Below are 26,127 nucleotides of genomic sequence, written 5' to 3'. Positions count from 1 at the left end.
TCAAGACGAAAATGTCCAAAACATAATTAAATACTCAGTTGTCATCTTAAAAAGTCAGCTCTATGGTGAACACTCCACATAATTGTTTAATTATAATATATTTATGATTGAAAATCTGTATTTTCATCTTAAATTTTTATCTATATGTTTTTTTTTCATGTATAACCATTACTCTAAATTGTGTGCTATTCTGCGTCTATAGGCAAGCCTTGGAAGGTCAGATAGTATAAATAAAAAGTAATTAAAATATAATTAATATATAATTAATTTACACCGAAACAAGAGAAGATACATAGTGTCAGCAATGACATACAAATATTTCCTACAGAAATAATTTTTGCTTACGAAGGAACTATTGATCTTTAATATTTTAATTAATTCTAATATTTAAGTAATTAAAAACACTGGTCCAAAATAGTATGCAAAACACGTACGTTAAGTGCATTAACGGAATTGGAAAAAGAAGAAACTTGACTTCTTCCCTTTTTTTTAAATTTAATTTCTTCGATTCTCTAATAACGCATTTACCATGTTTGTCTTGCAATGTACTATTTTGTACGCAACAGTAGACAAATAATAGCTATTTATGTATCAAGTGTTGTCGGAAAAATTCACCATTAATATGGGACACACTCACGGACAGGAGAACGCGAATTCGATTATGCGCACTGTTCAAAACATACAGAGGTGAGCCTGCCTGGAGATTGCAGCCGCCAAATTACTCTTCAAGGAACGACCACTCATATAAATTGAGGGAAAGAAGACAGAGGACGGACACTGGAAAGTTTTCTTTTCTCAATCGTACTATCAGGGACTGGAATGATTTACCTGCAGACTTACTAAAGGCTTTACCAACAACCAAAAATGTACTTAAAAATTGGCTTAAGGACTTTACTAATAGACGGTAATTATACACAGTATTTAAAGGGTGTAAATGATATTTTGTTATTGAAGTGTTGTATCAGTGAAGAATTATGTTGTGTCAGTGAAATGTGTTGTGTAAGTGAAGTGTGTTGTGTAAGTGAAACGTGTTCCTGTCAGTGAAGCATTAAGTTATAGTTTATAGTGGCAGTGCAAAGTATTTGAACAGTGAAATGTTTTTGAAGTGTTAGTGAAATCAGGTAGAATCAGTGAAATGTGTCGTAGTTCCAGTGCAGTGAATGAGTTGACAGCGAAATTAGTGTAATGTTGAAAGGTACCTGTGCAGATATGAACATATCATACTAGTGGGTTTTAGTTCGAACTTAGATTTAAGATATAAATTAGATTTATTTTAAAATGTTATTTTAAGTGATCGTGCTTCATTTAATTTAGGATATTCCCTATTATTATTATTATTATTATTATTATTATTATTATTATTATTATTATTATTATTATTATTATTATTATTGTAAGTATTAATTATTAGTATTATTAATTGTATTGTAATTAATAAGTTTATTACTGTCATTATTGAGTGTAGTTAGTTACCACTGCCACCGGGTATATACCCATTGCAGTGTGAATGAATACATATATACATACAAGTATGCAAAATAAGGCTTGAGTGGACGAATTCAGTGTTTTTGGACGAGGCGTAAATCAAGTCAAAAATACGGGATGAGTCCGCTAAGGTTTTGCGTAGCCTACGTGGTGAATATATTAGTTTTTAGTAAAAGCTCTCTAAATTATATGAAATAAAATAAAGTAAAAGTAAATATACGTATAAAAGGCATAGCCAGTCAACTGTCATATTCTCACCACCGCGCCGTCTGATAAACATAATGAAACAATGTTGGCATATTAAAACCCTGCTTAAAGTTGGTATGACGATTGTCACTGCTGTCTGGATTCGAATCTCATATAAGCTACGTACGAATACGGACATAGACGGCGGTGCATATTCTGAGCGCTCGTTTCTAAGCAACAGTACATACGAGCTAGTTTATTTATGAAAGGCTTTATTTAGTTTTGTGAAAATATTAAAAATAATTACGAGAAAATTTCAATCCGAGCCAGAAACATTGAATGTTTGGTTATATTTGTTGTTATATGATGAACTGCTTTGTTTAAAACACTGGTAAAGTTTCTGACAAACATAATGAAACAATGTTGGCTTTTATTTGTTGTTATGTGATGAAGTAGGTTGTGTTTAAAACCCTGTTAAAGTTCGTTAGACGACTGTCACAGCCGTTTGGATCGGAATCTCGCATAGGCTATATACGAATAAGGATTAAAGCTGCGGTTTGTTTACGGCGATCATCGCCGGGCGCACATCGCTGGCGATTGTCGCCTGGAGTTGCTAGTAGTTAAAATGAATGCGCACGGTTTCTTTACAGCAGCCATGGCGAAGAAGAGTTCGTGCTCCGAGCCACTGTGTAACCTGCAACATGCATAGCACCTGTGGAGGGAGGCGGACACCCGAAGGGGAAATGAAGCAACTATCTGACTCAGTAACGGATTTTCATTTTTCTTACGTCCAGCATTTAAATATAATTTTATATAATACAAGGCTACAAACTAATGTTTCGTACGTACATCGAAAAGAGAAATGTACAAGAAAACATAGGCCACATTATCACGACCTGAAATTAACTGTCTTTAGAATGTCTCTGCGACAGAGTTTCAAAATCAGGAATTATGTCATTTACTGCCAGACATAGTTGATCACGAAGGTCTTTGTCTGTCAGTCGTGATCTACATTTGATTTTAACTATTTTCATTGTTGAAAATATTTTTTCACAAACGTAAGTTGTAGCGAACATGGCTTCAACAGAGCAAGCGAAAGAACGAAGCTTCGGATACTTATTTTTTGACAAAGATTTGAAAAGTTCAACATCTTTCAAGTCCTTATATCTAGCTTTCATTGCAACATCACATTGTAAATCTATGAGTTGAAATTGAAGATCTAACCGCATCATTCGTATATCTGCTGAAAAAGGGTCGACGTACAGAGATGATGATGATGATGATAATAATAATAATAATAATAATAATAATAATAATAATAATAATAATAATAATAACAATTACCTTTCAATGTTTCATAATGTGGGTGATATGTAGTATAATGCCGTTTTATGTTATACAACCGTTTTCCTCGTAATACTTGTGAACAAATCATACATTTAATATTCTCACCATATTGGCAGCAAAAAAATGCGTCCTCCCATCCTACTTGAAACTTTCGTTTTTGTAGATGTACAGTACATGTATTGGAGAGAGACATTGCGACGATACGCCACTCGCAGATCAGAGGCAAATATAATTAATGGAACGGAGTTTGACTCCAGTAAGTGAGAAGGTGGGGGTTGTGGGAGGTACAAATGCACAGGTATCACTGCGAGCCACAATGTGCTCACGAGTCGCATTTTCGCCGCGGCTGCTTTACAGCGATGATCGCCAACGTAGATCGCTGGAAGCGACGCAGATCTCTGGAGATTGCTTCTGAAAGAAATTCAGGATGTACATCACCGCATAGGCCTACATGTTTAATAATCGATATTTAGAGAAGGCCATGTAGAAATATTGAATCGAGTTATGGAAGAAAAACGAATAAGAATTGACAGCAATGTACGCTGATAAAGAAACCACTTCCTGACGATCATCGCCAGCATTTATAATCGCCGGCGATGTGCGTCCGGCAATGATCGCCGTAAAAAAACCGTAGCTTTAGACGATGCTGCGTTGATTTTGTTTAAAACGTCGCTAAAGGTTGCCATGATGACTTTAGCGGCCTGGGACGCTAAAGTTAACTTTTCGGCCTAGACCGCTAAAGTTCAAGTTTTCGGACTGATCAGTCCGAAAAGGAACTATTTTAGAGAGCATGTACTAAATAAATTAATACGGCTGAACTTTCGTGCATCTGCAGTTTAAGTGTTTTCATATCTATAGTTTTTCTATGCTTTTGCGTACAAGTTGTGTTAGCATATAGAAATTTTACTGTACATAAGATCTAATGTATTCATTTTTTTTTAATTATAAGAATGTATTTTACGTGCAAACCAGCAAAATATATACAGTAGAACCTCGCTAAACCGAGCCTCGCAGATCCGAGACTCCGTTAAATCCGAGCCACCTACATCAGCGCATGCGCATGCTTTTGCAGTAATGTGGATACTCTCTGCCAGAGTCCGCATATCTATACGACAATAATAGGAGGCACCTGTTATTCAAGTGATGGCGTGATAGTGCCTCGCACAAAAACAACGTAACATCTTGAAGTATAAATTACTTAAGAACTTATTCAGATATCTCAATATTTTTACTTCGGAATATGTATGATAAGAACTTTCTTGTGTTAAATATTATTAACGTACCTTGTTAACATGTTTCGACCTATTTTCAGTCATCTTCGGAACTGGTCGTTGTTGGTCTTGGCGCCTCTTGTTTCCTGTGTGGGTGCATTCGTAGTGTAGAGTCAAAGAGTGTATGTGTTTTGAAATTGAGTTGTGTGTTGAGAATATCGTTGGGGTGTGTTTTCGTGTGTCTGTATATTTCATATTGTTCTAGTGTGTTGAGTTTTTGGCTTTTTGGTTGGACGTGCAGTATTTCCATGTCTGTGTTGATGTCTCTGTAGGTGTGGTTGGCATTTGTGATGTGTTTTACATATGTGGAGATGTTTGGTAATTTTGTTATGGCTGTGATGTGTTCTTTGTAACGTGTTTGAAATGATCTGCCTGTCTGTCCTATGTAGAAGTTGTTACAGGTGTTAAATTTGAGTTTGTATACGCCTGTGTAGTTGTATTTGTTTGTTTGTGTTGTTTGTGTGTTGAGATGTTTTTGTAGAGTGTTATTTGTTCTGTATGCGATGTTGTAATTTAATTTCTTGAATGAGGTTGCAATTTTATGTGTGTGTTTGTTTTCGTATGTTAGTATGATGTATTTTTTTGTGTTCTTCTGTTTGTGTATTATTCTTATGTTTTTTGTGGTTTTGTTTTGTCATACGTATTATGTTGTCTATTATGTTGGGGTTGTATCCGTTTTCTTGTGCTATGTATTTGATTGTGTTTAGTTCTTCGTTGTAATCCTGTTGGTTCATTGGTATGTTGAGTAGTCTGTGTACCATTGTTCGGAATGCAGCTTGTTTGTGTTGTGTGGGGTGGTGGATGTGTTGTGTATGTGTGTTGTTGTTGTTGTTGTGGGTTTTCTGTATACTTTGAATGTGTGTTTGTTGTCTACTTTTGTTATTGTGATGTCTAGAAAATTTATGGATTTGTTGTTTTCAATTTCTTTTTAGCTAAAACAATCAAGTCATAAGACTACAAATTACATTAAAATACCCTTAGCTTCAGTTATTGTTATTTTTTTTGTCCCACTAATTTTTCCTAGGACGCTCCGTGTAGTCCGAGTTATTCCAAATCCGATGTACCCTCACCCTCATTACTTCGGATTACCGAGATTCTATACTGTGGGTACAAAGAAAAGTGTGCGTGTGCGCCTTTCATGATCTATGAACGTGAATACTATTACCAGCATGATAAAGAAAATTAATTTATTTGAAACGCGTGCAACTATAATGAAAAAGTATCTGCCGTCTCTGTGATATTCGTTTTTCCCTGCTGCTCTAGTCACAGGCCGCATCTCATATAGCCTATCCCATATTTCTTTCCCTCTATACTCTCCAGTGTTTGAGAACTTTGTCCACTCAGGCCAGCAGACAAATACTCTACATTATGAAGGGCGCGGAGTTAAGTAAGCGCTTGCATTGTTGACTTTATCGATTGTAGCGACGCACCTTCACGCCGCTGGTAACGAGGCCATACAACCAAGAGGCGTGTCGTCTTTGTCTGGAGTCCCTCACGCGTTTGTGCAAGATTAAACGTGTTTTCTTAGCGCGCTCTGAAAATGGTCCCAGCGTAATAATTGATAACGTCAATCTAACTCTTCCAGTATGAGTGTTCCGCAAACACGGATTATGCTGCATGCAACAGTCAAACCAATCTCTGATGTACAGTATGGGTCAGCGAAGCTACTACTTCTTTCTTAAGTCTCAGGTCGTTCTGTAGAATTCTTCGGTGAATATAATAAAACAATGGCTTTTTAGTAGCCCATTCTCTAGTGATTGTAAAACATTTTTCTACGTAGAATACCTGAGGAGCTTCGTTTCAAAGTTGGACAACTCCACTTTTACAGGAGAGGCGAAAAACTAAATCTTTGGAAACCCATGTCACCGTTATACGTACATTTTTTAACAGTCTCATGGGTCGTAGAAATATTTTTTCAGCCTAAACATGCGATTAAAATTAATATTCAGGTCGAAATTTAAGTTTAAAAAGTGGAATATTGTAGATTTATTAATTTGTCCTACAGAATATTATCTGTAATATTGACACTTAATATTTGAGGGGAAAAATTCGCTCCGACGCCGGAGGTCGAACCCGGGGTCCATGGTTCTACGTACCAAGCGCTCTGACCACTGAGCTACGGAGAATTCAATCCACAGCACAGTATCGAACCCTCCTCAATAATATTCTGTAGGACAAATTAATAAATCTACAATATTCCCTTAGTTAGCAGTGCATAATAACTGCGGATTCCCGGCCAACAAGTCACTCAGCTGAGTGCACTCCTAGTATAATGGCAAGTTCACACATATACGTCAACATATATATGCCTAACTTGGTATCAGGCCACAAAGGGAACCACTAAAGGAGGAGGGTCGATCCGGTGCTGTGTATTGAATTCGGCGTAGCTCAGCGGTCAGAGCGCTAGGTACGTACAACCAAGTGTCCCGGGTTAGACCCCCGGCGAATTTTTCTCCTCAAATATTAAATTAAAAAGTGGAATTGTCCATCTCTGAAACTAAGTCATGGAGTTGTCTGTTTTAGTAAGCATTTTTCTGGCAATTTAAGGTATTGTTGTGGCGTCAATTGTGGTGGAGAGTGCGACAAACATACGCAAACTGATACCACTAATAACCACCGGCGTTGGGCTCGCGGGTGCGTTCGGCTCTCACTTGGATTAACTGGTAACGGTTTTTCCGAGGTTTTTTCCAAACTGTAAGGCGAATATCTGGTAAATTATAGAAAAATCTCTGCCTTAACTCACCAAATACCATTTTGCTATTACAAATTTTCACGCTAAATGACCTACTAGTTGATACAGCATTGTTGAATAACCAAATAAAAATAATTCTCCGCTAATTCTAGCTTTATAGAGGAGAAACTGAATGTTAAATTTTCTGTTGTCCTGTTATTCAGCAACAGTATTCCATTTCATGAAGAAAGTTTGCGATAAGTCCAACCAAGTTTTAGTTTCACACCCAAGAAAATTATGCTAAACATTTTTATTACCTTAACCGGAATTTAAACTTGAACCTCGACCTAAAGTTAAACATGATAACATCTGGACTCGTCCAGTATAAGAACTTATGTAAATGAGACACAATGTTGACCTACAGCAGCGGTGGCGAAAATGTAATCGCCGAGCCACTGTGTAACCTGCAACGTGCATAGCACCTGTGGAGAGAGGCGGACACCCGAAGGGGAAGTGAAGCAACTGTATGACTTACTAACGGATTTTCATTTTCCTTACGTCAAGCACTTAAATATAATTTTGTAAAGTATAAGGCTACAAACTAATGTTTAGTACGTGTAACGAAGAAGAAATGAACAATAAATGAACAATATCACAACCTAAAATTAACTGTCTTCAGAATGTCTCTGCGACAAAGTTTCAAAATCAGGAATTTTGTCACTTACTGCCAGTCGTAGTTGATCACGAAGGTATTTGACTGTCAGTCGTGATCTAAATTTTGTTTTTTTACTATTTTAATTGTCGAAAATAATTTTTCACAAACGTAAGTTGTAGCGAACATGGCTTCAACAGAGCAAGCGAAAGAACGAAGCTTCGGATATTTATTTTTTGGCAAAGATTTGAAAGTTCAACATCTGTCAAGTCCTTACATCTAGCTTTCATTTGACATCACATAGTAAATCACTGAGTTCAAATCGAAGAGCTAACCGCATTATTCGTACATCTGCTGAAAAAGGGTCGACGTATAGAGATGATGGTGGTGATGATGATGATAATGATGATGATGATGACAACAACAATAACACTTAACCTTTTAATGTTTCATCAGTAACATGTAGTATAATGCCGTTTTATGTTATAGGCTACAACCGTTTTCCTCGTAATACTTGTGAACAAATCATACATTTAATATTCTCATCATATTGATAGCAAAAAAATGCGTCCTCCCATCTTACTTGGAACTTTCATACATGGTTTCGAGAGATACATATGCCAGTCGCAGGTCAGAGACAAACACAAATGGAACGGAGTTTGACTCCAGTGAGTGAGAGGGTGAGGGAGGTTAGAAGCAAGCGAAATGCACAGCTATCACTGCGAGCCACAATGTCTCGCGAGTCACGTTCTCGCCACGGCTGACCTACAGTATCTCATTTTCGTAATCTAGATTCATATGCCCCCCTTGTGTAATGTCTTAAGCTACCGTTGGGTCCGATGTACCGCCACCGGGGCTACTTTATGTAGAATAGCACAGCTCCTTCAACTCAATTTAAGATTAATAATTTTATTTCTTTTCTTGAGACTGGTAATATTTTTCCAGTTATTTCTGCTTCGAGAATAATTAATCCTTCATCAAATCTCACTTTCTGGGAGCTCATTAAACTTGGAGCTCATGAACAGGAAATACGACCTTACTACTTTTAATACTTTCGTAAAGTTCGCAGTAAATGTTAAATACTTACAAATTATCCAGACAAATTGATTGTAATGTCAAGTTCTGAACAAGTGATAACTGTTTCATTTAAATATCTAGAAACAGAGATACTGTTAGGATATCTAACTTCCAATACCATTCTTGTTGATCAGTAATAACTTGTAAATAAGACAAAAATATACCGCAATGTGTATCGGAGAATATATAATTCTTTTGCATCTTAGTAATTAAAGAAGGAAAATTGTCTCTTTTGTCTGCAACTCTTTCATAAGTTGGAAGTCGTCTAAATACAAATAACACTTCCAAATAAACTTTGTAGCCTATACGCACTCTGTCAGCTAGACGTTGACACCTTTGGGAGCATATATGACACAATATACCATAAGAGTTTAGTTATATATGATTTACGGACACTTTATCAAATACGTGAATATCTACCGTCAGTTGTCTATAATAGCGAGATTAATCCAAGGCTGTTTCATAGTACTACCTGACAATCACCTTAACTTTAGAGAAATCCAACGATGTGGGGTAACAGAACGTCTGACTGTGGAACGAGCGGGCCCGGGTTCAAATCCGGGTTGGGGTTTTTCTGGGGTTTCCCCTGAACAAATCGAAGCTGAATTACTGGGTAACTTTAGGCGTTGGACCTCGGAATCATTTCGCCATCACTGATAATTCACATATCATCATCCATACCATAGCCCGGGTTAAGTTTACGGTGCGGCATGCTGTACTTGTACAAGAGCGCGGCCGTTCATTCACATAATAAGAGTGGTAAGCACAATAAGACTCAGACTGCAGCGGGGAAAATGTTTATAAACAACTTAAACGTGGACACTGTATCACAAGAGATGTTCAAAGTGTCTTTCTGCTTCAAGAAATTTTTGACATCACTAATCTCTGAAGATTATTCTGAAATACTCGACTAATCCAGTCTTGCGAAATGTTCGAAACGAGTTGGTGGATATTTTCTCTTACTTTCTACATAACTTAAAATTACACACGCTTGCTGCAATGTCGCGGATAACATTCTCAAATAATTATTTAAAAACGCAATAGATTGCACTGCACTACGTACGATGAGAAATCCTTGTAGTGTTCTCGAACAATTATTTAAAAAAATTAACAGCTTGCACTATATTTCGCACGAATGAGTAATCCCTTCAGTAGCTTACTACAGACTAAGCCGAATCATTGGCACGTAAAGCCTGACAAACCATCTTGATCCTTGGTACATAAGACAAGCACACTTTGGGAGACAATATTTCTTTACGTCATAGTCATAAATATGGCTGTAAATTGACAGTAAATTTTATCCCTAACCCTGTCGGGCCGTGACTGTTATTTTACATATTGGAATTACTATATCTACTATTTTACGAATGATACCATGATAAGGATTTGTGTGTATCGTTTCTGGCCGGATTTAAACTCGTGAAAGTGATAGGCTAACTACTGAATAATCAATAGAGCAAGAATTGGAACCAGACCTAGGAGGATGGACACTGGAAAGTTTTCTTTCCTCAATCGTACTATGAGGGACTGGAATGCTTTACCTGTAGACTTACTAAAGGCTTTACCAACAACCAAAAATGTATTTAAAAATAAGCTTAAGGACTTTACTAATAGACGGTAATTATACACAGTATTTAAAGGGTGTAATTGATATTTTGTTATTGAAGTGTTGTATCAGTGAAGAATTATGTTGTGTCAGTGAAGTGTGTTGTGTAAGTGAAACGTGTTCCTGTCAGTGAAGCTTTATAGTTTATAGTGGCAGTGCAAAGTATTTGATCAGTGAAATGTTTTTGAAATGTTAGTAAAATCAGGATAGAATCAGTGAAATGTGTCGTAGTTCCAGTGCAGTGAGTGAGTTGACAGCGAAATGAGTGTAGTATTGTTGGAAGGTACTTGTGCAGATATGAACATAACATATTCGTGTGTTTTAGTTCGAACTTAGGTTTAAGATACAAATTAGATTTACTTTAAATGTTATTTAAGTGATCGTGCTTCATTTAATTTAGGATGTTCCCTGTTATTATTATTATTATTATTATTATTATTATTATTATTATTATTATTATTATTATTAATTATTGTTAGTATTAATTATTAGTATTATTATTAATTGTATTTTTATTCATTGTGTTTATTATTGTCATTATTGAGTGTAATTAATTACCACTGCCACCGGGTATATACCCATTGCAGTGTGAATAAATACATACCTATAAGTTCATACCGAATCAGTAGATTGCAGTTGAGTACAGCGAGGAGTACAGATTTGACCCGCGCCTCGCCCGGCTACCTCTCGCTACAGATGATACACAGTATGTTCACAAACAACGCATAGTGGCATTCTGTGGATCTGTGAAGTGTAGAGTCGTGAATAGTTTGAAGAATATTGTTAATTTATAATAATATTTTAAGTTCTGAACAAAGTGAGCTATTCTGTTATTACTGTATTATTTACGTAATGTGAGTATAATGGATGATTCCAAAAAAAGAAACTCATCTGTCATTAAATAATAATGCAAACAGGAGTGTGTAACACATTCTTTCCCGATTATTCTTCGTTAAATGTTGACGTAAAAATATTGTTTTTTTTTTTTTAACCTAAAAGAAATATTTCTTTAACTATTACACTTTTACTACGTCATACTACTTTTGACCAATAAAACAGTACGAAAGGACGTATTTCATGGCTGCTTATCGCACAATTTTATCGCGTCCCTAGCATTTGTTTAATTTTATCGCGTCCCTAGCATTTGTTTCTTTGTTTGCCAACATTTCAAACTGCGCTGGTCTGGACATTAAAAAAATTACAAATCACTCCAGTCGATGCACAGCAGTTTCAAATATGACTCGCATTGGCATTCAAGAACAAGAATTAATAAAGATCACCGGTCATACCTATGCATCTTCCCTGAAATCCTATTTACAAATAAATGAAGAGCACCATTCGGAAATCCTGAATAAGTTGAGGAATACACCATGTAGGCCTACATCAACGAGTTCCACTTCTTTCACGCACACGTCCAATATAACATCAACTGAACCACTAACCACTAACTGAACCACTAACCACTAAAACATTCAAATTTGAAAATTGTACATTCAATAATTATTCCTTTTAAAATTATTCATGTTTATTTTTTATGTCATCGTCGTTAATTAAAACTTTTCTAACACTTGTATATATTATTAAGGATATGTTATAGCTTCTGCTGTATGATATTATGAATAGTCACGTATCAGAGATTGTTTAATATTAAGATTTATTGAAAATCATCTGTCAAGTGACGTTGATTACTGGGATTCGGATAATTGAAGTGGAATGCAACTGTTTTAATAAAAATGAAACTGAATCAACAAAGCCTTCTTGACTATATCGAGAAGGCATTGCTAGTAAAATCGTCTACAGAGTTCAATGATGATTCCGTAGTTGGCACAACTGATAGCAAGATAACAGCTAATCATAACACACTATTGCCATCTAGCATGCATCTAGCATAATATTTGTAATGTTGAGATGGCACAATAATACATTTGAAGACAGTTGTATTTTCGTAAGTCAATTAATATTTTATTGTATTGGAGTACTTCGTTACTTCTAATCTTTATATACAGTACTTTCTTCTAATCGTGTAATAGTCAATTAAATCTCACTCGAGTTTTGATTTTCTCTAGATAAATCAAAACCTCTAGTGAGATTACTGTTGATAAAATATAAATGTTCATTGTTATTTGTTATAATGAGGCTAGAATCATAATTATATACTTTGTATGTTATTTTTATACGTAAGGGTAAATTAATTTAGATTAGAATTTACGAACTTTAAAATTAAAAATTATTGTATTTTTATATTATTTTCTTGTTCTAAGACTATGGACGATTGGAGCACATGTTTGGTTACCACCCGGCTGTACATGTTAGTCATTCTTCTTCACTGACACCGAGAGACGCTCTATAACTTTTCACTCGATAGAGATATAGTCCAAGCTCACACAACTTCACAGTTTTGGTACCAACTTCCTAGCTCTAATTATAAGTGTCCACACAGTTGTATTTCCTTAATCATAAATTGATCGAATGGACTTCTGGGACAATTTCTAAGATACAGAACAGGTTCACATCCCATTCATACTATATTTATATTTAATACGCACCCTGTGAACACACGTAAAATCGTTGTTTCATTGGCAGTAATTCAACATATTACAGAAGCTCTCTTTCAGCAACTCATTTCTCTCGTGCATTGCGTAACGCGGGTTTCGAATTCGGTTTGTGTGATCCCAACCTTAATTCCTTGTTTGGTGAGCACAATCGTAGCGGGAATTTGGCACTACAAAATTTCCGGACATTTTAATTCCGAAAGTGGCATAGTTGTGTTGCTGTGGAGCTCAATAGAATTTCACTGTTAGCGGTCCGGCGCGATATTCCATTGGAACGATTTGAAACAGAAAATCCCCGTTAAATGTCTGTTAATGCCAAACAAAACATTGCCAGACTCGGCTTTTTCCATCAGGATTTCACAAAGGGTAGTGTGTTTGCACACTAGGGTTCACGGACACTCTACTGACCTAAAAAGACCTTTGGGTAGGCCAAAGCGTAGATGAGAGGATAATAATAATAGTACATTATGCAACGAGCCTGTAATGATAGTAATTAAGACGCAAGTATGTTTGATTATGAAACGAGCGCAAGCGAGTTTCATCATTTTCATACGAGCTTCTTAATTACCATTATAGGCAAGTTTCATACGACTTTTTATGCTCGACCATATTTCTAACTTGAAATTATTCACAAGTTTTCATGTTATGATTATGTTAAGTGACGAACGGAACTGACCTGAATTGTGAGATGTGCGCAGACGCGAAAGTATTGATTTTTTCCGAGGCACAAATATAATTTACCTTGATATAACCTAGAGAACATTAGTCTTGATATAACTTGGAAATTGATTTAGAATTGAAAAACGAGATGACAAATTGAATTTATTTGAATATTATTTACAATTAACGCTAATTATTATAGTAACAGAACATAATCTTCTGCGACAGTACTGGATATCCAGCCTCCGTGACATTTCCCTAGTTGTCTTTCGATTGCATATCCGAGAATAATCGAAAACCTGAACTTTAATGAATAGGTGTACTTTAATGACATGCATTAAAGGACTGCTACCAGGTGTATAATTACTACATTTCGGCATGGTCGAGTATAAAATATATTTTAGGGAGGTGGAATATGATGGTAGGGACTGGATTAATCTTTCTCAGCATGGGGACCGATGACAGTCTTATGTGAAGGCAGGATTGAATCTCCAGGTTCTTTAGAAGCCATTTCTATAAGAAAAATAATAATAGAACAAATAATTTAATATTTAAAAATACTCGAAGTTTGTTAAGCTTCAATACTGTGAAGTGCATTGTAGCTTTCGATAAATTACTATTCCTTACTTTTGGCCCTCCTCTAAGTTCTAGTGAGTACCGCTACTCTAACAGAAATGAGTACCATGGGCATTTCCTTGAGGGTCACGTAGGAATGACATGCCTACTGCCATTAAATACCGATTGTCTGTAAAGTTGGGAGCCTTAACCTCGGCCACGCACTGGGCTGACTTGGCATGACATGTGGTTGATCTTGCTTTTATATTTTCATCATCGTCATTGGCATTACGGCCCTTGTAATTTAGCCTTAGCCTCCCTCAGAACATCCGACCAATCACTCCTGTCTAATGCTCGTGTTCTCCATCTTCTAATTCCAGCTTTTGTTAGGTCAGCCTGAACATCATCCAGACATCTCAATTTAGGTCGTCCGACTTTCCTTCTTCCTACTGGCAATGCATCTAGTAGAGCTTTGGGTGTGCGATTGTTCTCCATCCTGGCTACGTGTCCCAGCCACTCTTAACCTTCTGAGTTTTATGTCAACAACAATGTTAATATCTTTATATAATTCATATAACTCAGCATTTGTTCTGATTCGCCAAAATCCTTGCTCATAGGTAGGCCCGAAGATTTTTCGTAATACTTTCCTTTCTCAGGCATTTAAGATCTTTATTGCCCTTTCAGGTAGAGTCCAGGTTTCACTTCCATATACTACTATTGGTGTGATAATAGTTTTATATATTCTTATTTTGGCTTTTCTTGAGATACACCTGGACTTCATAGATTTAGATAGATGGATTTATTGAGTAATATTATACATACAGATTTTTATATTTTCATAGTTTTCTCTAAAATCCAATGCACGGGTTTCTTTGTACCTAAAACAAGTCCTACTTTGTAGGTTTCACCCCCCCCCCCACCTATGATTATATCCACTACTCTCTAAAAGAACAAACATATTAAAATGAAAATGAAAGACAAAATATATTATAGAATATATCCTAACCTAAAAAGACATAAAAGTGTATAGTTGGGTAGATACTATTATCCCTTCCTCAGGTCGTGTCACAAACTTTAACAGCTGAAGTTCTAATCTTTCTCGTCTTCAAGAGGAATAAGCCAATCTTTTGTTCGTATTCTCTATTCCCCATGAGGTCAAGGCATGCAAGCGAACTCCTATTCTGACTTAGCATCGAGGGTGGTAGATATTTTCTCCGTACATGTTCCAATTCGACACACTATAATAAAATATGTTTATAGGAGTCCTTTTCTCTGCAAATTGGACAAAGTCGCTCTCCTTCTTTTTTAAATGTTAAAATGTTATGTTTTATTTAACGACGCTCGCAACTGCAGAGGTTATATCAGCGTCGCCGAATGTGCCGGAATTTTGTCCCGCAGGAGTTCTTTTACATGCCAGTAAATCTACTGACATGAGCCTGTCAGATTTAAGCACACTTAAATACCATCGACCTGGCCCGGGATCGAACCCGCAACCTTGGGCATAGAAGGCCAGCGCTATACCAACTCGCCAACCAGGTCGACGCTCTCCTTCTTCGTTGACAATTTTATTATCCTTCCATGCCCCCAATCTTAGCAACGCTAAACCTGCTCCGCATAGTTTTATTCAATGCCCAAAGACCTCGGTTCCCAGCTGCAATTTTCTTTTTTATATCAGTCATAACATCATTATTGTCTTTCACCATGGAACCCAAATACTTAAAACGGGAAAAACTATCAGAATTAGTATTGTTCAAATTAATCTTATTAGTATTGTCGTTATTCATATTATACATGTATTTAGTTTTATCTGTAGTAATGTTACGAGAGGTCTGAGATCTGCCGATAAATCCACGAGCTTGGATTTATCTGGGAAATCTCAGACCTCGAGTGACATTTATTTGGACTATTTCGTGAATAAAATAAAAATTTTAATAATATATCCCTAAAATTCGATCACAAAATGTTAATAATTGTATATTAACGAATACTTAACCTATTCAGATATTATGAAATTGAAATATCGTAGATGAATATCGATTATTGCAAAAAAGAAATTCGATGTTATTATTCAGTAATGCCAATTGCGAAAAGCGAAATACAGGTTCAACAATGTTAATTACATGTACTGCACTTTTTTCTTATTATTATAACAAATACATTTTCATTATCTGCTGAAATCATAATTTAATTTAACAGTAACAGTGGAGACAGCTATATACCAATACTTATATATTCACAGCGAGACGTGTTGCTACACAGTGAAGCCATCTCTGTATAGATAGGCCTAATAAAAACACGAATTTTATTACGCCATACGGAAGGCAGTTTGATCAAAGACATTATTACTATGCAAGGTCTTTGAGTTTGATATGCGATGATGTTACATAAATTTGAACATCTGACTTTCTATTAATTATTGTTTAATTTCAATACAAATGTTATAGGCTACAATTTTATAGATTACGTTACCTGTGGAAGCAGAACCAATGTCAGCTGTGCCTTGTTTCTACCATTAGTTACAATGAGTGCTACACGAAAGTATTTTTATAGCTCGACAAACGCATTCTCTCTGTAGCGTGTAACGGAACTAAAGCTGCATCTACACAGTTCAATATTCCAATCGCGTATGCGTGCAATCTGGGAAGAATATTTAAAGAATCAAGTTTAAAAGGTACGTTCAATTAAGATACATAAAGATTTTGTGTCTACATGGTGCGCCGTTTTGAACGTGGTCTTCACTGCGTAAATATATGAATTAATATTAAATATCACTCTTGCATTCATTGCTTTAAAGTTGAAAGAAAAGTTTAACCGTGTAGTTGCATTTTAATGTATTCATGATCATCAATTTACGGGGAAACAGTTGGCGACAACGACTAAACAAAAGAACGACCATGCGATAAATTGATAGCGATAAATCTAGCTGCAGAAATTATCGCAAAGTGTGACTGTGATTGGTTGGAATTCAAAATTTCATTACACTTCATTGGTCGAAAATGGAATGACGTCATACAAAACGAAATAGTCATTGTTAATTTTCGGACCGGCTTTGATTGCTTCAGCTTCTATTTGTTTGAGTATTTCATCCATTGTACTTACATAAGATAACAATATCGTCCGCATAATAATAATAATAATAATAATAATAATAATAATAATAATAAATATAATGTAATGTATAATTAATAAGAAGTAGCATTAATTCTATCCACAATGTAATACCAGCATGTCATTAAAGTACAGTATTTGAAAGTAATGTTGATGTGTTTGTTTCAATTCGCTCTAAAGTGATTTTGAGACACACTGTATGTAACGGACATTGCACTCCACCTAATGAAAAATCGTCTTTTTTTTTTACAAGTTTCTAATTCAAACGTTTCAAGCAGGGAAATGTTTAGTATATTCATTGTATTTCATACACTGCAACGCTACTCCATGCAAAACAATAAATTACACGATAGAGACATTTGAACAAAATACTGTGGAATAAAAATAGACCACATAAAGTAATATGAACAGGGGACATTTATGGAATACTGTTCAGGTGTGAGGTTTGTTTTACCAAATTAAAACTGAAATTAATTAATTCTCTATTTGTTGAAGTTCTCTGTGCCATATATCCTAGATCGCACGTGTATGTATGTTTGAAGAATTAATAACAAAACTTTGTGTATGACGTTTTTAACCACTTTGTGTAAATCTGCACAATTCCCGATATTAAAACCATAAATTTATTGTACCAAGTTTGCATATCATCGTACGTTCTGGGGCCGCAACGCAAGCGGGTTCGCATGTGGCTTGCACAGAGACACTGCAAATTAAATAGGATACTACGATGTCCTGAAGTCGTGAAAATGAAAACTGGCACACCTATGCAGTTAATAGTATTATGAAGCGCCATACTTCCGTCACTTGCTGTTAACACGGACTAATAAACTGAGAAAAACGAGCTCACTGCAAAACGAAATACATTTCGCACTTGCAAAACGAAACAGCATGAATAACAAAACACAGTTTGAGAGCGAAAACAAACAACACTATCTCTTGACACGTCATTGTATTGTTTTCGTGTTTCCGCTTTGCTGGTTTGATTGAATGTATTTAAACATCAAAATAATATTTATTTAACATCAATTAAATAAAAATAAACAATGATAATTCTTCGCAATAAATTTCATTACTTTTACTAGTCTCTCACTGGATACATAACATAATAATAATAATAATAATAATAATAATAATAATAATAATAATAATAATAATATTTATTTATTTACTTATATTTAATGTGCTGTACAACAGCCAGTGGCCAATTACAGTTCAGCACAAAGAATATAACAAAAACATAATACACAAATAAATATTACACATAAATACAATTACAATTAATTACAATAATGACGATGAATGGATAAATAATGGATGACTTTAAAATACATAACTAAGAATACTATGAGGCAATGATAATTGAGTATAATGCCAAAAAAATACATAAATGATAAATCGTTGCCAAGAGCAAACTTAGTCTATACATTGAAAGGATCGAATTCGCAGCCATACATGTTGGCATTTTTAATGCATCTGGAGACCGGTAAAAAAAAATTTAGAATTTAGAATATAGAAAATAATAATAATAATAATAATAATAATAATAATAATAATAATAATAATAATAATAATAATAATAATAATAATAATAATACGCTTTCATCATCATCATAATTATTATTATTTATTTATTTATTTATTTATTTTCGCAGAGTTAAGGTTGTAAGGCCTTCTCTTCCACTTACCCGAGGATGAAAATGAAATACATAATAATATAATGTTAACAGAAAATAAAATTATATACTTAAGACACAATTGAAGAAGGAAAATATGCATGAAACAGAAGAATATTTAACTTAAATACCTACTTAAATTAGGTAACAAATTAAATTAAATGATTACTTGACTAGTTACAATTGTGAATTATAATATACGTATACCCTAGGAGACTGCGCGATGTAAGATAAGATTTTGCAATTTGGACTTAAGAGTATTTAAGGTCGGGCAATCCCTAAAATCTGTAGGTAATGAATTCCAAGAACGGATAGTGTCTATTGTAAAAGATAAAGAATATGTGGATGTTCTGTGAACAGGGACTGACAGCAGAATGGCGTGGTATACAGATTATGATGTGTGGAGATATAAAATCAGATTCAAGATATTCAGGGGTTGATGTATGCAAAATCTGATATACGTAGAAGAGAATGAAAATATAACCGCGTGTGTCATCCAGCCGAAGCCAAGACAATTAATTGAAAGACGGTGAGATATTATAACAGAAACAGATGTTACATATAAACCGTACACAGGCATTATGTACACGCTGTAATTTTTTGGGTCAGGTCAAAGCTAAGACAACTTAATAGAAGGATTCAGGTTACGGAATACACGCTGGTTCCAGTTTTCCCAGTTCGCGTATGGAAGGACAGTTCTCAGGAGATTCAGCCAGTGTGTGGGACCGGTTCTCACCCAGTTTCGCGATGAATTTGGGAAGTTACGCTAAATATTGGAATCCAGTTTCGAAAACCAAATAAAGCGGCTAGGGAGGGGTAATCGTGTTGATAATACATAATCACCTTAATAGTAGGATGATCGTTCACCTCTGCTGATACATGTGGACGTGAGACCAGCAGTCAACTGATCGATCTTGATCCTTCATGGCCTGTCGCGCCACGATAATGACCTTCCTCTAATGTGTAATATTTCTTCAGTACTATAAATTTATGATTTCATTCTTTGGATTTTTTTGTAAAGTTTATCTATATACTCTTTAACATCTGTGGTCATATCGCGTGTTTAGAATCTGTGGGTATATCAGTAGGCTGTTTTCACTATTGTTAAGATCCTGCATCTATTGTTTGTTGTAGATGGCTTTGTGTTCATGTGACTCATTATTTATTTATATATTTAATTAATTTTATGATATTGGTGATTGAGGCAGTGGAATGTGAATTCCCAATCCGGCATTTGCCTTTATGACTGAGGAAAATCATGGAAATCTCCAGTCGCAGGGTTTGAACTCGGGACCTTCCGAATGCGAGTCTTAAACGCTACCGTCTGAGCCAACTCGCTAGATAACTTTAGATTTGTAAGCAAAAAAAAACAGCAAACAGCAGTAAAATTTTTGAAATATTCAACATTTGTTTCCTCCATTACTGTATCTTGTACAATAATGAAAATTAGTATGCGTAAAACACTGATCTTCTGCTATATGAAAAAAATATTTTTACGATTTAAAAAAGATTATTTACATTTTTTTTTTCAAAATTCAGTTCACTATGCAGTGATGAAGCGTTTCCCACATAACTAAAAAAGTATTCAACATTTTATGATGAAATTTCTTGTGTGTATTTCTTCATGTCATACCTACAATGTGATGCAAGATCACTTCTCTACCTTTGATAGATTGTCTGATAAAAAAATTAATTCATTTAAAAAGTGGTCAAATATCAGTATTTTCTTCTAATACAAAATAAAAAAATGTATTATTTATTAATGAATATAGTTGAAAGAGCAGGATATTGCAAACATGAGTTTCAGTAATAAAGCAAAAGAGAGAGAACATGAAAAAGTTATAAGGGAAACGCTTCATCACTGCACAGTGATCTACCAGCATTATGAATCTTGAAAAAAAAAAAATATATATATATATATATAATTTTTTCAAAATCGTAAAAATATGTTTTTCGTATAGCAGAAGGATAGTGTTTTCCACATACCAATTTTCATTATTGTACACGATATAATAATGGAGGAAAAAAATGTTGAATATTTCCAAAAATTTTACTGCTGTAAGCTGTACCCAACCCCTTAATGTTGTATGCACTTTGAACAAAATTATAGAATTGTCAATTAAGTAAGCCATCGAGCGGAAAAGGGTATTAATAATAATCCGTGGCGCTACAGCCCGTGAAGGGCCTAGACCGACCAGCCGGCTGCTGGCCTCACGCCCACATGCCGAAACAGAGGTGGACGATCATCCAACCAGAATGGAGGTATCGTGTGGTTAGCACGATGATCCCCCCCCCCAGCCGTCATAGCTGATATTCGCAACCGGATTTCGCTACCTATCGTAGCTCCCCAAGTGCATCACGATGCTGGGTGAGCACCGGTCCCATACACTGGCTGAAATTTCATGAGAAAATTTCTTCCCCCATGAGGACTCGAACTAGCGCGCATTCCGTAACGCGAGTTCTAGGCGGGATGCCTTAGACCGCGACGCCACTGTGCGGGACGGAAAAGGGTAATAGTTAGGCTTAATCTGAATGTGTAATGTCCGGATGCAACATGTGTGTACCAAACTAAAAGTATATGAGTTTATTACGAAAAGTTACGTGTCTGTAGCGAGCGAATCAATTCGCATAAAGCCAAATAACTCTCCAGATTGACGCTGGGGATTGTAACCAATGAGTCAACCGTGAACCAGGTCAACAAAGCTTTGTTTATTTATTTATTTTTATTTATTTATTTATTTAATAATAACATATACATAAAAACGTTACATTAAAATACCCCGAAAGAGCAAAGCTCGTGTTCGGGGACAGTTCCGTTACATAGATACACATACTTTGTAGACAAAATACTTAAGAAAAAAGCTCACATAAAGATTGTAATAAAATTAGTAAATAATAATACTAATAATAACTGAGTGAAAAAAGAGACGATGTTTAGATTGATGGATTAATATTAAATTATTATTAGTAGTATAATTAGTGCAGGTCATGTTGACATAGTAACCAAGATAAAATAGAAAAATACACTTAGGATAGAAATAAACTTGTTTTACAATACATGGTACATAATATGTATACAGGGAAGTCTGTCATATAAATTTTTTAATTCTGGATCTGAAAATTTCATTGCTTAAAGTAGTCAATTCTGGATGAAATTTTATTATCGAATTATATAGCCGTGGACCATAATTTGTACTGTGTAGTAAAGCAGCAGATGTGAAATATTTAGGTTCAACTAATTTAAGAATTTCATTTCGTCTCGTATTATGAGCATGTGGCTGAGCTACAAATTTCGTTCTATTTTTATGATAGAATTTCATTAAAGAGTATTCATAAATTTGGTCAATTCTAAAAACATTCAATTCAGAATGGATCAAATTTGTTGGATAATCCAGTCGCCTTTTCAAACAAATTTTGATTATACGTTTTTGCAACATAATTAGAGGAAAAAGAGCAGTTTTTGTAATGCCTCCCCATCCAATTATACCATATTGGATAACAGATTCAACTAGAGCCAAATAAACCAAACGTAATACGTGAGTAGGCAAGTAATGGCGAAGGTTTACAAATTTGTAAATTGTTTTACGTATTCTGTTACATAGAAAGGTGATTTGTCTATCCCATTTCAAGTGCTGATCAACAATAATTCCCAGGTATTTCACATCTACAGATTCTTTCAGGCAAGGGCATTTACAGGTTGCAGAGAGTTTACAAAATGAGTTGTGGATTATTAATTTTAAATGAGAAAGTGATTTCAATTTGTTCAATCCAGAGACTGTTAAAGAAAATGGCACCAAAGTAGTTTTAGTTATATTTAGAGATAGCAAATTTGCATCAAGCCAGTTTTTGATAAAATTTATACCTACATTGGCATGTTTATAAGTGTCCTCCCAAGTTAAACCACTGAAAATCACCACCGTATCATCAGCGTAAGAATAACAGGAGCCATTATGTACTTTCAAATCAATGTTTAATAAATCATTAATATATATTAAAAATAGAATAGGACCTAAAATTGTTCCCTGAGGGACACCTATATCAATATTTACATTTTCACTGATATTATCATCAATTTTGGTTACCTGAGTTCTTTTGTTTAAGTATGATTGAAATAACTTATGCACAATACCCCTGACTCCTATATCAAATAATTTGTCCAGAAGTAAACGATGGTTCACCGTGTCAAAAGCTTTCCTTAAATCTAAGAAAATCCCTAAACATTTAGAACCGTTATCCAACTCCTGCATAATTTTACCAGTGACTTCAATAATTGCGTCATCCGTAGATAATTTATTTCTGAAGCCATACTGATGTTTGGAGAGAATTTCATTTTTCTCTAAGTAATTTACTAATCTGTTTTTTAAACATTTTTCTAATATCTTTGAGAAGCTAGAGAGCAAGGATATAGGTCTATAGTTATTCAGACTTTTTCTTTCCCCTGACTTATGGACCGGTACAACTACAGCATTTTTCAGAGATTCTGGGAAAACTCCTTGGGTGAGACATAGATTGAATACATAAACAAGCGGTTTTAATATATGTTTAATGATAATCTTTAATGTGTTATTTGTAATTTTGTCGATTCCCGGTGAGACATTATTTTTTAAGGATTTAACAATATTATAAATTTCTTCTTCGGTTACTGGTGATAAAAACATGGAGGAAGATGCGTGCTTATTATGGCCACTGCAATAATTTTTCGTGTTAAATGCCGATTTTTTGATGTTCGATGCAATGCTATGTCCTACTTTTGAGAAATATTTATTAAATTCATTAGCTATGTCTTTTTTGTTTTTAAATATTTCTCCCTCTTCATTTAAAATCTCTGATATGATACTATTTTGGTTCACATTTACGTCTGTGGCTTCATTAATAGTTTGCCAAAATTTCCTAGGATTATTTCGATACTTCTGAAATTGAGATTGATAATACTGAGTTTTCATGTTTCTTATAATAAGAGTTAAAGTATTTCTGTATTTTTTGTAATAATTTATTAGATTTATATTATCAGGTTCTTTTCTAATATTTCTGGCTAATTTGTCTCTTATACGGATTGACTTAATGATACCTGTGGTGATCCAGGGTTTTATTTTTCTTAATTTAGAAGATACTTTAAAGTAAGATACATCTGTGCTTATGTCTATATAATTAGATATTAAATTTTGGAATACTTGAAAGCACAATTCAGCATTTTCACAGTTAAGCACGGAATCCCAATTTTCTTTTTCTATAAGCGAAATTAGCTTATTGTAATTTATGTTTCTTTTTATATGGAGAGGATACTGAGATGTATTAGAGTTTTTAATTCCAATTTCGAATAATGCAATAACTGCATAGTGGTCGGTAATAGCACTACACAAAACAGCAGGTACAAATTTCCAGTTACTCTTTGTTTTAAAAAATATGTGATCAAGGCAAGACTTAGAATCAGGCCGAGTGATAGAGTGTAAAAATTTGACAAAACCATATTCGTGTAAGATATTCATGTACCTATTGCCAGTACTGTCTAATTTGTCTTCTAGAATTTGTATGTTAATGTCTCCAACAATGATTTGATTGCTTGTGTCTTTAGAATTAAACAAAAATAGTTCAAAATTGTCTAAAAATTCATTTATACAATTGTTTGGGGATCTATATATCGCCACAATGGAGAATGGAGTATTATTACATATAAAATTAAGATGAATAGAATTACATTGTGGGATATCTACATGTACTATTGTGACATCAATATTATTTTTGCAGTAGACAACTAAACTATCGCATTTATTATATTTATTCGTTTTGACAAACTTTTTATAACCTGGTAAATCATAGCCAGAGTCATGATTTAACCAAGCCTCCGTCAATATAATGAAGTCGAAAGGATTATTAAAATTTTGCATAGTGGCACAGAATTCCAGGAAATGTTTATTTAAGCTGCGTATATTTAAGTGAAATAATTTAAAATCGTGTAAATTGTTACCAATGTAACTGTTGCAAGAGTTAAAGTCTTCCAAAACTGCTGTGCGAGTGTTATTATTAGCGGAATAATAATTTAGCTCATTTATTAGACAGTCCATTGTTTAGAAATATTAACATTAAAAAGGATAACAAAAATCAGACAGTAAGACAATTACAATGTAATTAAGTCTTGGAAAGAATTTATCTTATAAGCAGGGCTCGTTTCATCCTTACGAATAAATACCTTGCAATCTCTCGTCCATACAAAACGGTACCCTTTCTGATTAGCTGCCTCTCTTGTTTTGTTTAGTAGGTCACGGGTGGCAATTGTCAAATGTTCACCAGCAGTCAGCCTCCCATCAGGTAGCAAAGGGTTGATCCTTTGTAGCGGAATTCCTGGGCCTTCTGGGTGTTTCCTCGCTTCTAACTTGAATTTCTGGAGCCATGTGTCTCGACTAATTCTTGGGTGTTGTTTGACTGCTCAAGGTGCGTTGTACGCAAGCTTTGAAGTGGGAAGTAATATATGTACCCAATAACCCCTTGGATGGAAACGGAATCGATTGCTACACTTCACAAATTGGGGGAAAAATGTTACATTCTGATACCACAAAGCTAGCTAGAGAGATAATAACGACACATGCTTTGTACGATCAACAACGATTTACTGATGTTCTCTGTGCCACAAAGACAAACACTGCAACATAATTGCTCAATTTCCTACAGAAACAAACTGTATTCTAATGATATTACCACGCCCTCGATCTAGCATATATGTAGGCATGAGTTTGTGTTCATTTGTTTTATTTATTGTTGGTTGTTATCTCTTACATTAACGAGATTCATATATTTTTAATTACACTTGCCTTACACAGGGACATCATTTAATTTTTACTTCAATTTTTATTGTACCTGAGTTTTTGAATGTACTTCGCTCCCATCCCTTCTACTAGTTAACTTCCAACCAAAACCGCATATGCAAAGTCGTCCTACGGTCACAGTATACAGTACTGCGTGAGTATAGTATTTTCCAGAAAAATGGTCGTATTTTCCAGTGAATAAAGTGCATTTATTATTCAATAATATTTTCGCACAGGTACTGTATCAGTTTGGTTACGTCGCTTCCCTGTTTCCAACATCCGTTTCTACTTGCCCCTCTGTAAAGACTAGTGGCTGGGCTGTCTTAACTCTGTCCTGAAAACATTTGCTGTCAAGAATTGGACGTCTACGTAATACAGAGTGATTTATATAGAACTGACACATTTCTTTCTTTAATTACTCCGTTGGAAATTCATTCAATGACCCAATTTTAGCACCAAATTAAGCAGAATGTTCTGGAGTTTC

This window comes from Periplaneta americana, chromosome 5 (assembly GCF_040183065.1).
Source record: "Periplaneta americana isolate PAMFEO1 chromosome 5, P.americana_PAMFEO1_priV1, whole genome shotgun sequence".
NCBI classification, from domain to species: Eukaryota; Metazoa; Arthropoda; class Insecta; order Blattodea; family Blattidae; genus Periplaneta; species Periplaneta americana.
This window is presented reverse-complemented; position numbering follows the sequence as displayed.